We start from the raw sequence: 16,457 nt of genomic DNA, 5'->3' as shown, positions 1-16,457 counted from the left end.
CTCCATCAAATTGATGTTTAAAACTGATTTACTTTACTATTTAAGTAATTTTTGTTAACCAGAACTAGCATAACTATCTAAAGTTCCAGCCAAAGTTCTCCCATCCCTAGATAGACACAACAGTTGTCGCTGTCCGAATGCTGAATGCTTTTGATGAGCGTGAAATACAACGAAGTCAAGAGCTGGCAACAAGTGGTAAAGAGGGCGTGGCAGGGGGCTGTCGAGGGGGCGGTAACGGGCGGCGACAGTTGTGCTAAAGGTGGCCAAAGCCACCGAGTACCAACTATCAAGCACCAAGAACCGACCACCGAACATCGAACACCGGACATTGGACACACCGGTCGTCGTCGACATCGTCATCGTTTTGGCCGGTGGTCAGTGGTTAGTGGTCCGCTCTGCGGTTGGAGTTCTGTTTTGTGCCGTCCAGTTCTTGGCCGCTGACAAAACGATCGTAAATAATTTTTATTTCAACTTCAAGATACCAAACTAGTCTGCCACGGCAGCGCTGCCAACGTCGACTGCAGACAGCAGAAGCCGCTGCAGAAATGAATTTTTAAGAAAGTTTTGCACAAACAAAAGGCGATGATGTATAAGGAAATAAGCGACTAGAATGATTTGGGAAAATTATTAATAACGACTAAGATATGCACTATGTGTTATGAAGACCAAAAGTCCAAGTCTGGAAAAAACGTAAACTTTGAGATCTTTAATCCACCAATATGTTACCTTAATTTAGATCCTTTTTAGGTTAAATTTGAAAATGGTTTCTAGTCATACTAGTAATCTTTATATTTAACCTGATTTCATCCTTCCCCATTTTAAAAGTTTAAGCTCTGCAGGGTATCTTTCCCTCATGACCAGGAGAAGAAATAAAAAGCCGAAACAGTTTTGGCCCGAGGCTTATGGACTAATGATAGCCTTGATGGGGTTTCTCAGAGGTCTCGATCCCCAGATCTTATTTTGAAAGCCCTCGAACCCAAAGGCTAACCAAGGGGATCACAAACTAAGCACCCATATATATATAATATATACGTAGAGAGGAGACTGCACAGGTGACTGGTGCCGAAAACTCTTTGCATACATAGATCATCCCACCAAGTGACGTTTTGTGTACCTGCATGGGGATCAGAGAGATCCGTAAGCCTCCCTCCCCCTTCTATTGATGGGCTGGCCTTGCCTGGGACGTGTGACCCGAGAAGAACGCGAACTGAGCTGTCTTCTGTGTTTGGGTCTTCGGGATCCGAGTCTTCTTTCCTCGAAATGTGTGTGTGTGTGAGTGTGTGTTTTGTATGTTGTGTGTCAATGGCCGCAGAAGACTTGGAATCAGAAATGGACTTGGACTTGGTCTTGGATATGGATCCATGGAGTTAAGAGGGGGGATCCATTGGAGTGGAATGGCAAGGAGGCTCAATCCTGGGAGCCGTCGCGCAATTGAAATGAAAATATTCGCAAATTGGCTGCGCCCCCTCCACTGATGAGGCCCTCCTCCTGCTGCCCTTCATCGCCAGAAATCCGTTCTCTTCATTCTGCCTTCCTTTTGGGTTCTTCTCTCTTTCTTTGTGTGTTTGAGCCACGCAAATCGTCAGGCAGCAGGCAAAATTTCCTTGGATCGTTGGTTTTGTTATAGGGTATGGTAGGGTATATATATATTTAGAGGTTTCATGGTACTGAAATAATCTTAGTTTGATCTTTTTTTTAGATTTGTTTCTGAATTTATTAAGCTCTTCTAATGTTTTCATAAATTATTTTAAATTTGATTTGTGACTAAAAAATAAGATAAATATATTAAGTAAAGAATATTTAAACATTAAAAATAAGTAAAGTTTGTCTTCTGATTTAGTCATTACTGGATATTCCCCTGGTTGAGTATGTCAAATTTCGCATCCTTCTGTTCTGATCATTTCTGCTTATCGTTGTTGTGACTCCACAACTTCCTCACCTCCTCCCCCGTCGCCATTCTTCCGCTCCTGTTGCTGTTACTGTTGTTATTGTCTCGTGTGTTCTGTGAATGTTTTCATTTCCAGGCGACCATGTCGATTTATTTGAATTTAATCTCTGCCTTTAACATGTTTCGGGGCCCCAACTGGAGCTGAAACTGAAGCTGGACATGGACATGGGAGCTGAAGCTGAAGCTGATGCTGATGCTGATGCTGAAGCTAAAGCTAGTGGAGTCTTCATTGCCGTTTTGGTAGCCGTTTGCATTTGGATTCGACTCTACCCCTTTTCTGCTGCCGATCTTTTACTAGCGGCATTCCTCAAGTTTATTATATGGCCTAGGACATCGACATCCACAGCCACAGCACCACAACATCGATCGACACTTGGTGCCATTGGCCAAGAGTTTGGCGGGGGTTTGGCACAGGAGGCGGGACGGGGTCTTAGGAGGTGGTTCTGCTGAGTGAGGTCAAGCAGAAAAGCCAGGGGGCCTTTTTGAGACCGATCTAGTGAGGGACTCCGTTTTAACAGCTTTTCTTGGCACTGTTGGCCAGCCAAAGGGGATTTGGTTTTATTCTTTCCTTTTTCATATATTTGTTTACAGTATTTATAGAGTATATGACTTTATTCGGGAGATGATGTTTTAATTAACTTAGGTATACTCATTTTTGAACTTAACTTACTTAAGAACTTCACCAGTTAAAGTATGACTAGAAAATTGTCTGTTAAGCCTACAAAAGCGACTTTTAGAATTATTAAAAATAAAATGGTTTCAAAAATAGCCCTCTTTTTATTCAAATAAATCTATTTCCCTATTATCGCAGCTTATGTTTGATAAGCAAAACCATTCCTTTACTATGTTAACTAATAGCTAGGCAACAGGTCTCTTTTATGGCCAACTCTTTTCATCCTCCAGCTAAATAAAGCTCATACGTCTAGTCGACGACCGCTCAGGAATTTGATTTATTTTATTTGGCGTTAAAACAGCAAAGTTGAACAATCATGTTTGGTGATCATCGTCGGGCGATAGAACCACAGCTAGAGAGTACAAGAATGTATGTACGAGTATGTATCTGGGGAAGTTAGACGTCGGAGTTGGAGTTAAAGTTGGAGTTGGAGTTGGAGTTGGCAATTGGACACGGATAGCTCAATAGCCAGCCGTTTCTGCAGCAACGGATTCAGCAGAAGCTCGACTTGGTCTTTGGCTTTGGCTTATTAGATGAAGGCATATAATAAAAGTGTTGCGGCTGCTGTGTCAGTTTTGGATCCAGGGGGGTGGCGGTGGGTGAGCTTGGGTTAGGAGAGTGGTCACAAACCAGTTGGTAAAAGTTGAAAAAGCAAAAGAAGCTAGGCACCAGCACCAGCAGCAGCAGCAGCAGCAGCAAAAAAGAAAGAAAGATAGCAAAAAAACAAGCGGCTTAGATGCATTTTTACAGTCAACTCTCGGTTGCCCCATCTCCCTCTTTCTCCGGCTGGCAGGTTTAGTTGCCATCTCTTTTCCCCTCCATCGCGGCCCTTGCTTCCTCGTTCGTTGGCTTTAATTTTTCCATTTGTTTTGGCATTTAAAAATGCGCTTCCTTGTGAGGGGTGCACACAGAAAAAAGAAGATCACTTTAAACCAAGTTGGGAAACTTCCTCAGCCATAAACTACTTGATATCTGTCGTTGTGGGTTTAACTTGTGGGGTGTTTTAAAGGTCTAGTTGAGATTGCAGCATAGAAATGATAGTTTCTTTATACCTTAAATATGTTATATATTCTAACAAACCTATAACCCTTTAACTATAAACTATCAACACATTTTTCCTCTCTGTGCAGCATTGATAGGCTTTGAAAGGGGGGTGGTACTTCTTTCAGCTTCTGCTTTGGACCAACTTGCCTTGGCCTTAGCTCTTTTGGGCCTGGGTAACAACAAATGCAAAGAACCCATTGAATTCCTTGGGATACTATTGACCCCAAAGTCGTAAGATTTCTGTGTTCTCCTCTCTCTAATAATGAAGTTGTTTTCCGCTGGCCTTATCTCTGTCTCATTTTGAATTTATTAAATTATATGCAACACGAATTCAAGGCTCAGTAAGGAAAGCTATATACATGTATTCTATATATTTTCTTTTTATTTTTTTTTGTTTAACGCAGCAATGTGATATTTCCAAGAATTTTTTTAGCAGCTGCTTCCTGTTGTCTCTTGTCTCGCTTTTATGTTGCAGGCACTTTTCGGCCACTCGACACACGCACATTCTTTTTCTTCCTCGACCCCGCCTCCCTCTCTTCCTGTACAGCATGTAAAACTTGCCACAAAAGAAGCACTCAAAAGATACAAAACAAAAGTCAAGATATGAAATGCAATGTGTCCCAAAAAAAAAAAAAAAAAAAAAGAGCAACATGACGCGGCAATAAAAATGATTAAGCTAAAAATTAATAAAGAGTTTTGTGAATGAAAAGAACTCGCGTATGATAATTCCTTGATGTAGATGATTGTGTATATAATTGAGTGATGATCTGAATGATTTAATCAGATTCAATTATAGTGCATTAAGCAGATATGAATATTAAACAAGGGGGGGTAAAGATGTAAAGTGAATGGCAAAAATTATACATTAAAAGGTAATTATATCAAAATGTTCTTTGAATAGTCATCAGATGGCAATGCAGCGCGTTGTGAATTAAAATTTACATTAATTTGTGTTTATTTTTTTTTGTTTTCAAAAGATAAAAAATATATTAACAGACAACAAATTGTATGTAATAATTTAACTACTTATTAATTTTTTATAAAGGTCTAAATTTTCCCTTATCTTTCGATCCATTCATCTGATTACAGCTTAACATTACTCACCTGCCCAATGCACCTGAACAATTTGTATTGTACATAAATATTATTAAATAAATAAAAAATATGCATAAGGCCCTGGCTTTGTGCCCTTTTGGCTTGTTGAGTTCTTTTGTTGAATGCATTTTGAGGGCATTTAATGACCGCTGCCAGGTGAAATACGACAACAGTTGCCAATTCGAAACGAAACCGAAACGGACCCAAACTCCAAGTTCCAGACGGACGACGACGACAGGTCCGTCCATCCAAAAAAACAAAAACAACAACAATAACAACAAATAAACAGAAATAAAGGAAAATATTAACCATGTGCAGGGTGTGTGTGTTTGTGTGTGTTTGGGTCTTGGCCACTCCGAGGATGCGGTCAGCAAAAACCAAAAGGAAAAGATGGAGGAGTCCCAATTGGAGGTGGGGGCGAGCGATCGCCAGGAATGTTCCAGATGCAGAAGCCTCCGGGAAGATGGAGGAGACTTTGTTTTAAATATTTAAACTTGCAGCAGGATCTCTGGCGCAAGGGTGGGGGGGAGACGACCCGAGGATATGGTCGCTTCTGGCAGACGGATCTTTGATGTTTTCCTCTGTGCAGCAAAGCAGCCGATTAAAAAAATTTATAATGAGCGACGACGACGACGACGACGACAGCGACGGCGACGACTGGCAATGGATCGAAGATGAGAAGAAGATCGGGCAGCTTTATAGGGTAAAGATAATATATATATATAGAGGTACAAAAAAAAAATGGTAGAGGGAGGACAGACGTTGAAGGCGGCACTCGTATTTTATATATATATGCGTATACATATGCCCTACCTTTCGATCTCTCGTTTCGATTTCGTATTTAGTCCCAAAAGTCCTTGTGTCTTACACAGAAAATAAAGTATGTTATGTAAAATTAAGAACCTCAAGAAAATCCTTTTAAAAAAACAAAACTGAATGTAAGGAAATAACAACTTATGAGGGAGTATTTTCCCAAAAATACTAAGAAACAGTTTAAAGTTGATCTGTAAGCTATGATATTCGATTTTAGTACATCAGCTTAGATATCTCATTCTTAACTTTCTTCCAGTGCATCCCTCTTATCCCCCTTTTCACCATTTTGGCACTTAGTCAGTCATTTAGTCATTGGCCCGTCGTCATCATCGTCTCGGTCTCCTTTCGGATTGCGTCTGTTATTATTTTATTTTATGTGCTTTTCCTTTGTCTTCTGCACCAATTTCTGCAAAATTTACTTACACGCATAAGGCAGCAGAGAAAGAGAAGCCTCTTGCCAGTTGCATTCCCATACTTATGTATATATATATAAAAGATATAGCCTCCTCTTGCCTGCTCCTCTCATAATCCCCTTTAATTTGTCTTTTTGCTGCCTTTGGCCGCTTCTTTTTTTTTTTGGTTTCTTGGCCGCTTCTTGGACGGTCGCTTGGTTTGTTTGTTTGCTGCCAACTTCTGTTGTTGTCGCTTCTTGGCCAAGAATTTTAATTGAAACGAGTTTGAGCCAAGGCACCACAGCCTTAGCCATAGCCATACCCATAGCCACAGCCAAACATCCAAACCCATAGCAGTCCAATCCGCTTCACTCCAGTTGCCTCTATTTCGATGCAGTTCGGTTGTCTAGACCTGGGTCAAGTTTTCTTTTACTTTTTGGCCAATAGAAAAGTATCTCCCACACAGCTAGAAAGTCCCAGCACTGAAAAATGGACAAGAAGATCCAAAAAAAAACCAAAAACATTTTCAATAAACTAACAAATCAAAATCTATTCTTGTTTTTAAGAAAAGTGAATCCAATCATCACCTTATTATCCTGTAAATCATCTCCTAAATCAATTTACCTTTAATTTATAACCGTGTAAAGTTATAGCCAAAACCTCAGCCTGCACCATAGATAATAGACGATCTTTGTTCACAGGAAATCAATGCAAAGGTAGAAAACCCCCTGATACTGGCCAGATATGGGATCCTCCCCCTAACAGCTCTTCGTCGTTAAAACAAATCCCAACATTCTCTCTCTGCCTCTGCCGATCACGACATGGCCGGTCGAACAACTTCTGTCTGCAGTGAGGCGGAAAAATCGAAACGCAAATATATCTGACAAAATACACGACACCTGATGGCATCCACACAACCACACACACACATATAATATACACACACATGAGGAGTTACAAAAAACAGGAACAGGTAAGAGGAGTTGGCAACTGGGAAGCCGCAACTGAATCCCGAAGCCTGGTCAATTTGTCTAGAGGGCAGCAGCCCACAGAAAACTGGTCGAGTGCACGTGCTTGGGATCGAACCAGAAGAAGTTGCACTTCATGTTAGGGCCCTGCACTGCACTGCACACTGCACTGAGAATCTCGACAATTGACCTCAAAGCTGGGTGAGAGAAGAGGGCCGGACGACGGGCCAACATCATCTCTCGTTCAGCTTCCTTTCACATGCACCATTTTTCTGCCGCATTTTTACTAATTGAATTCCAATGCCAACAATATTTTGGCTTATTATGTTATTATCAAAAGGACTGCCCTTCACTTTACCTTTACTGACTGCCACTTAGACACGGCAATTGGGGCGAACTTTCTTTCGGCATCTGTCTGATCCTCTCTTGCCCAACGGTCTCATATCATTAAATTCACACCCATGGGTGGCTAAAGGGGGCCGTGCGGGGCAATTGGAAATTATGTTGTAATGCGTTGTGGTAATTACAATTTGCGGCCAGGTTAATGCGCATGTGCAACAAACACGTCAACAGCGCCGCTCACGCATAACCCGAAACAGGAGCAAGGAAACGATCAAGAAACAGTTGCCACAAGGAGAGAGTGAGAGAGCGAGAGAGAAGCGGGGGGCTTGGGTGCCAAACAGGACTGAAATTTGAAACTGGCCGGGCCATGTAAAGCGGCCCAAACATGCGCCGCAGTGGCCACCAAAAAAGCGACAGTCGGTCGAGGCGATCGGGCGACAATTTTTTAAAGAAATTTTTCGGTTAACTGAGTCCAGGAGAGGAGTTGAGGTAGTTGAAAGGCGCCTAAAGAAGGGCTTGTTTAAGAGGATTTCAAAATAAAAGAAAGTTTAGAAAAGCCTACAAAAATGATAGAATAATGTGAGATTAGTAAGTGGCGCCCAACTTTCCTTTTGTCAAAATCTCTCTGAGAATGATTTTTACTCTAACTTCTGGACTTAATAAGCCCAAAAGATATGTCAAACAAATACATTTGAAATTTAATAAATATTTTAAGAGCCCCTTTCTAATAGCGCCCAAGGCTGTTTGATCTTTGAAACCGCTCATTGGCTTTTGGCTGGTTGTCTCGACAGGCTTAAGAGCTGCACACGAGCAGCTGCAGCGGCAGCGGCATCAGCGTCGGCTCCAACTTGGACTCACGCAGGTGCTGAAAACTTAATTATTGTATAACACACAACGACGACGCGAGACCACCACCCCTCCAACGAATCCTGCCCACCTGCTGGCGCTGCTGCTGCTGCTGGTGACTGTGGCAACGGAAGCAAGTTACTTGAAAGCGGTTCGAGTTAATTAATATTTCTTGCTGGCTGCAGATACTCGTACAAATGTTTTATTAATTCTGTTAATTAATATTGCCAATGAGCTTGACTAAAATGTCAACGATAGGTTGGGCTCTGTCTCTTTCTTTAAATATAATTCCAGCTCTTTCGGCCTGCTTCTTTCTCCGATCAGAAAAAGGAAGAAAGAGAAAGAAAGAGAAACCAGTTTGTTTTTTAGTAGCAGGCGCCAAAGTGCATGTAAAGCTAATTGAAGTAACTGGGAGAACGAACAGGTGGAGAAAAAGAGAAGACACTGTGACAATTAGCACGGGCCCCTAATTAGCTTCCCTCTACCTCTCTCTCTCTCTTTCTCTCTCTGTAATCTCTTACTTCTTCTACGTCTTAGTATAACTCTCGAATGATATCTCTCTTTCCGGCGATCTATTGACTAGATATCGATAACTCTTGATCATATTTTTCGCATAACTGTCGACGACTGTAACTATTTACGACTCTAAATTGTCTCCAGTTTGCGTTGAAGAATGCGGTTGGAAAACTTGTTTTTCTTTTCGCTGTGGTCACCGTTGAATGATTGATTGCTTGACTGATTGATGATTGAAGGTCGCGTGGAGTCACTTAAGTGAGTATCTCGCTGACAAGTGCGATGGGCGTGTGTACTTTGTGGTGTTAATTACACGGCCACGCCCCCTCTCTGTCGCACAGCCCCCCATGTGTTGACATTTATTATGCACAAAATGCCACATCAGAAATTACAAAATACAAATGCAAATCGATGTTTTAGCTCTTTGCCGAAATGCAATTAATTTGTAACTGCAACAATACTGTGTCTCTTTCATATCCATACCAGCCTGTGTGCGGTTTAACCCACCCCCCCCCCCTCTCTCTCTCGCTCTGTCTCTTTCTATCTGCTCTGCCGCCCACATAAAAACGAAGGCAATAAACTGCAAATTTCATGGCTGTAAAATGCTATCTCAATGTTTGTTGAGGGTATAAGATGGGGTATATCGTTGCGGGGATATGAATGTAATCTAGTATGAGCATGTATTTTATGTAATTATTATGATAATTAATCATATGATTGCATTTCTTATCATATTATTAACATTAAAATTACGTTTCCTTATTAATTTATTACCCCATAACAGGATATTTTCAAAGTCCAATCATTGTTAATATCAAAGTATTTCTCACTTGTTTCACGTCTGCCACTGATAAAAGCATTTCCACATATCAGGCCCTAGCACACACAACCTCACTCATTCACACACACACACTACGAGTGATGTACTCTCACTCCACCATAAACATACACTGTCACATGCACACACATACATATATGAGCTTACATATCCAAGCACACCCACACAAGGACACGGACACGTAGTTATCCTGACACCGACACGCAGTCAAATGTAAAATGCAAACAGAAATTTCATGATTCTCCTCAGCTGCTGTTGCAACCTGCCAGCCTCCTGCCCCCGCCTATGGCATAATACACCCCCCTCTATGGGCTACCCCTACCGCCATCGTCCCCCTTTAGTGTTTACTTGCATGCTGTGTATAAATACGAATTTTATGTTATTTACACAAACGTTGCATCCTCACCTGCCGCACATATCTCTCGCATCCTTTCTCTTTCTATCTCCCTCTTAATGCATAAATATTTCTGTGTGTGTGAGTGTGTCTGTGTCTGTGTGAGTGTGCATCCTGCAAACTTTGTCATTTGCATAACCTTTTTTGGGAAACAAGAACGGAACGGGCGTTAAGCTTTTCTCTTTATTTTAAAGCAATTTAAAATATTTAGTTACAATTACATGTCAACAAATATAGTCGCACAGAGAGGTAGCAAGGACAGCAAGGACAGCAAAGGACACGCACGTACGGACAGGACACACACTTATTTGTTTACTCCAAAGGTGGCAGTGTAAGGATAACAGGAGTTTGGGCCAGCAATTGCAATGGCTCAATTCGAACATTTTGCTGATGCCCTTTGAACCTTGCACAAAACTTTTGCCAATTTTTATGCTGCACAACGATGCGTATGATTAATTTAAGTTTACTACAGACAAATATTAAGTATGCGACATGGAGGGTCTGGCGTGGTAAATAATATTCAGAGTGGGCGCAGCGAGGCTATCAACCCAATAGACACAAGTCTAGACAATGACAATGGCGGCGAGCAGAAAAGGACCGCTTAAACAACATTAAAAAGAGGAGACGGGCAGACTTTCAGATATCCTTTAGAGATGGGATCGTGAAGGTATGGATTAAAGTTCCTCTACTAGCAGAAAAAGATTATGTGAAAAGGAATTTTTAAGAAGTATTTTATCATATCCATAAAAAAATGAAATATTTACATTAAGTTTCTTGATAATATTGAAAAATATTTTCATACATAGAAACTTTATTAACTTAGCTTTAGATATTCTCCCTAGACCCTTGCTCTCATCCCCAAAAAATGTAGCCTATATCAACTTCTTTACAAATATGACATTTTCCGCAATATACTCGAACTAATTTCTACCAGATAATCACGCCTCATCTCTAATCCGCAAAGAAGATTTAATGGAAAAGTTGCAGCACCCGCTGTTGGCTGTTGGACTCTGTGGGCCAGAATTCTGCCTGAATGGTCGACTGACTGGCTGACTGGCTGCCTGGCATGGCAAACAAACAAATAGACCGAGTGCCGGACCAAAAACCGAAACCCAAAAGGGGGCAACAAATAAACGCCAAGCGAGCATCGTTGAGCACCTTTACTCCGCCATCCCATCATCCTGGCATCCTTTCACCGGTGTCCTGTCTGTTGTCTGCCACATAGAACGAAAACGCAATAACGAAAGGGACTGTAAGGAAATCAAGGAGTACGAGGACTACACAGTAGTCCTTCATGTTGCATATGCATGCTGTAGACAACTCCTTTGTATATAGTCCTTCTCCATCAGCCTCCACATACAGTTCCTGCAGCTCCTTTCCACCATATATGAGTGGAACCAGGTCCTAGGCCCCGACATTTACTTAATACACGGCACTGGCAAAGGGAGGAGCTGGTTGATATGGCGTAGAATCCCGGGTTAAAAGGGATCCCAGACCCTGCGTATGTATTGTGTTTGTGTGTATGTCCTGCCAAATGGCAGGTAACATTCAACGCAATTTCGCTGCCAAACACACACACACACACACACACATACTCGTACACAGGACACAAGAAGCTGGGTAAAAGAAAGTGGAAAGCGGCAGGAAAATCCATAGGATGGAGAAAGATCCGTTCTACAGAACCGAGTGGCAAGTCCTACGGTGTCTGCGTTGTAGTTTATTGCAGTTTGCCTTTGTTGCCGTCGTAATTGTTATTGCTATACTATTGTCTGCTTTAAGATGGCAAAAATAAAGTTTACACGTTGGGAAAAATTGAAATTTTGACATTAAGAGAACTAAAATTAAAAGAATGATTTAAGTTTAAGTTACTAAGTTGGGTCTATACCACAATTCTTCACACTTTTAATAGGTTTCTACGTGCAAAGACATATATAAACAATATTTATCATAACTAACATTTTCCTTTCCCCTCTTTATCTAAATATTTAACTTAATTATTACTTTTAATTGAATAAAACAAAAAAAAATTATTCATTTTGCCATGCTCACTGCACAGCTGTCAGCATTTTGGCTAACCAACTTTGATTACACATTTAGTCAGTATGTTATTTTAATTTATAGCCCAGTAATTTACAATAAACCAATAACCAGCAGCGGCAACAATGACAAAAACATCAACAACAGCCGCCAGATGGCGTTCGGGTCATAATAATGATCCAGATGATGATCATAATAATGATGATAGAGGAAGCGAAGTGCAGAAATTCAAAAACATTTCACAATTATTTGCCATATTTGAAACCACAGGCAAAACAGGAGCTGCCAGAGCTGAGGAGCAGGGATAATGACCTACCAAATTGTATATCCCTGGATGATATCCCTGTCATACGCTTTTCCTCTTTTGATTGTTGTTTTTGTAGTTGTTGTTGTTGTTTTTGTCACGAATCAACGTTAACAACAGCGACCTGAACAACAACAGCAACAACAACAACTATGTGAAGTGGAGTTGAGCAGCAACAACAGAATCATCCACAAACCGCAGGAAACCCGACACGGGCGCCAGGACGCAGGACTTATTATGTGAATTTATACGCCCGAGCTCACCTATATGTATGTAGTACAGTGGTGTTCAAGAAGATATAATATATAAATATTAAATATTTTTAAAGCAATTGTAATTTTGGCCATCTTACTTTTCATAGCTGTGAATATTTTTTAAAAATTCTTTTAAGAAATAATCTTTAATATTACTTATTAATTTCTTACCTAACTATTTCCCATATTTTATACAATTTTCTACAACCTCATCCCTATTTTAACAGCCGCAACCGTTCGGTTGTGTAAAGTGGAGGCGTGGCCGGTGCCCTCGTCCTGTGGTCCCTGGCAAAAATGTTATGCAAATTTGCATCATCCGCACACACGTGTGTAAATTGTTGTATGCATTGTTACCTTATAAAAACAGCGTAATTTTTTAAATGGGTTTTATTTACACTCCAGCCCAGACCCACACTTTTCGCCTGCTTTTATCCCAGGGCCGTGGCAAAAAGTGATTTTCCATACAAATTAACAAATAAAAACACACACAAAAAGGGCAGCAAACAGCACAGGAACATTCGCAGGACAATCCACTTACTTATACAGAACCATGCACATGACTGACAAATATATACATATATATATATATATATGTATATGTATTTGTTCCCATTTATGTGTCTTCTTATATGTATGTATATGCTAGGGTATATATATCGTTGTATGGCATTTTATTTATGCGATGCCTGGGCGAAAGATTCAAGCAAAATGTTGAATTTTTAATATGGATGGTATATGGATATATATATCTGAGTTAGGTATCATTTTCAGATAACACTTTCGAAGTTATCCAGAGATTAAGTTAATTTTCTTTTGAATTAAAAAATAGGCAATAAAAACAAATTGGATTTTGTAAATGTAGATTACTTAAAAGAGATAAATCAAATTTTTACAGAAAAATAAAATGTGGAATACATACTAGTAAAAGGTAAAGTTTTTAAGAAAATCTTAAATATAATATTCTCTTACTTTTATTAATTCTTAAAATTTAAAAAATATTTTAAATTCAGCACAAAATATCACAAATAAAAACCCTTAAAAAGTACAAATACCCGCCTCCTTTTAAGGGCATAAAATTCATTTAAATGCTGAAAGTTTTTTTGCTTTTTGGTAGAAAGTTGTGCAGCAGATTGCCAATTGGCCAGTGACACTATACACACACACACACACACATGAACACAATGTAAGCACAGACACACACTCACACACACAGTCATGTAATCGTATCATTTTTATTTGTTGGTCCTTTGGCCAGAGTCCATTGCATGGTCGAAAAACGTTTATTTAAACAAGTGAAATGTAATTATTTTGGAATTTATTATTAAATTAATTTTAATTGTAATAATGTGCATGTTAAAATGGCTCCCTCGCACACAAACACACGCACACACATATGTGTGTGCTTTTGTGGTTTTTATTGATTTTAATTTATTTATTTAACCGTTTTTGTTGTTGTATTCATTTCGGTTACTGTCGTCCGGAATTCTTTTTTTTTTCGTATTTTGTACTGCCACTGTCGGTCTGGGTTATTATGAAAATGTACAAGAGTTTTACAGCGTTAATCAATTTCATTTTCACTCTGGCGAGCAGAAAGCGAAGCAAATTAAATGAAATTAAAAATGCATTTTCATACCTTGCCATACACCGCTTAACGTTAGGCCCCGTGTAAGCCAACAAGTAAACAAAATCAAAAAAAAAAAAAACCAGTCCTGACCACAATTTACGCCTCATCTAAATACTGGCAGGAAGGGTTGAGGGTTACCAACATACTCGTACATAGAAACAATTTCATTTTATTTGCTTGCATATTTTAATTAACCCAAAAAGCCACACAAAACTCTCAACAATTTTCCGAGCAGCAGGAGGGCCAAAGGGACGTGCTAAATCCTTGCTCAATTGTTATTAGGTGTGATTTGTAAACATAATACATATAGTACACAATACAACTTCAATGTGTACGTGTGTGTGTGTGTGTGTGTGGGTGGGCAGTACTTGGTATGTCCTTTTAAGAGGTAGCATAAGCTGTTTGGGTATCCTTTTTGGTTTATTGGGAGTGTTATTTTCTGTAAGTTGATATGGAAATATTTCTTTGATTTTTGATTAAGATTTAAGTGTTTCAATTTATTAAATTATTTTAAAAATGTATTTTTGTTTATTTAATATTTCTAGGGAAACAAAGCTGAGTTTGGTTTTATTTCTAAAAAGTTGGTCTCTGTTTTCAGAGTATTTGCCATCTCTGGTTAACTAATTTTCGATTTCCGTTTTTGTTTTGCCCAAGATTTTGCACTGCACGCACAAGCAGATACAATTTGTTGCCTACTTTCGGGCGCTCTATATCCTTGTGACCTCCACCCTCTCACTCCATCTCTTTTAGGCTGCCCCACTTGCCATCTCGCTCGGGGCCTGGAAATGGGGCTCGTTAGGCATGAAACGGACGTGCTTAAAATTTCATAGACACACACACATACTCACACACTGAGGTACGCACACACTCACACGTCTGCATATCAAATGAACATGTGTGCGTATCCTTTATGGATTTAATCCGCATGCCTGCGGTCGGCCACAAGATCAACTGTTGGCAGAAGTGTGTCAACAAGGAGGCTCGGCCTCCATGTCCGTTTTTTGGGGCTGTTGGGATGGTGAATGGGCTTGGTGGCCAGGTGGGGGAAAGCGGTGGTTGCTGGTTGTTGCCTCGCAAGTGGTCATAATGGCCAACCCATTTCACCTTCCTCACCCCACGTGCCACACAATCCTCTCTTCTTCTCCTCTGTTGTGCTAATAATGACGCTTTAAGTGCGTATGTGTGTGTGTGTGCTTGTCTTAGTCTTTGTCGTTGTGTGCACTAAAAATAAAGATTAACTGTTTTAAAATTCTTTGTAATGTTAATTAAGAATTTTAAATATTACAGTAATATATTTTGCAACCCATAATGTTAAGCTCTTTCTTGAAAAGTATCAAATATTTAATATTTTATTTTTTATGTTATATTTTAAATAATTTTCCTTGCTTTTTCTTCAAGTGCCCAGGAGATAAGCAAACTCCATGTTTCAACAGCCAGAATGCTAACCGCAGACAGAGTGTTCGAGTGCAAATGAGTGAGTTGAGGGTTAGCATCAGTCAGTTACACTCGTCAATACTTTAAGCCTGCTTGCGGAACTCCTTTGGCCCATCAAACCGCACACACGCACACATATTGTTTTGGCAGGTATATTCTCACGCCTAAGCCCCATCACAAAAACCTCAATTAAAATGCTTGTTATTAAACAAATATCAATTTGTTTCATTTTCAATCAAGTTAAGATGGCAACTTTGTTGATGACCCATAAGGCGTATACGCAATGTTGTTTTCAACTGACAGGTGAAAGACGGATTAAAGTATTTGCAATGGCAATCAATTTGTTTAAGAAAAGAAAGAGAGGATGGTTAAAGATAGTGTTTCAATTTCGATTGAAAGTAATTTGATTATGAGGATGGATGGAAGAGCTGATGGTTTCATTTATAGATTGACTTTAAGTTAGGAACCAAGTTAGGAAGTAAAATACTAAGAAGAGAAATTTAATAAATCAATGATTTTTAAAGTAACTAAGGCAAGATTTTTCATCTAGAAAGTTTTTCTCAATTCCGCTATGCAACTTAGAGCATGGAAATTGTATGAATCACTGACATAGAATATAGTTGGTATCTGCCATCTAATTCAACAATCAACAAAGCAACGGGATACCCACAAATACCAAGTCATCGTAGCACACACACACACACACACACTAACATATATGATGAATTCTGGGATTCCCCCTGCCATGACAGGCAAATACATTTTGTATACACAGCCATTGAGGCGTACTTCTGTATGTGGATGTTTGTGTGTGTGTAACGGCAATCATTATTGAGGCAATGATGTGCATTTCATGAATTATACACGGCAAGATGATGCGTTACGATGTCGAACATCTGTGTGTGTGTGTGTCCAAATATGTTTATGTGCTTGTGAGT

The sequence above is a fragment of the Drosophila eugracilis genome, unplaced genomic scaffold (genome assembly GCF_018153835.1).
Source record: "Drosophila eugracilis isolate 14026-0451.02 unplaced genomic scaffold, ASM1815383v1 contig_2154, whole genome shotgun sequence".
In the NCBI taxonomy this organism is placed as follows: domain Eukaryota; kingdom Metazoa; phylum Arthropoda; class Insecta; order Diptera; family Drosophilidae; genus Drosophila; species Drosophila eugracilis.
The sequence above is the reverse complement of the archived record's forward strand: the minus strand, read 5'-3'. Positions refer to the sequence as shown.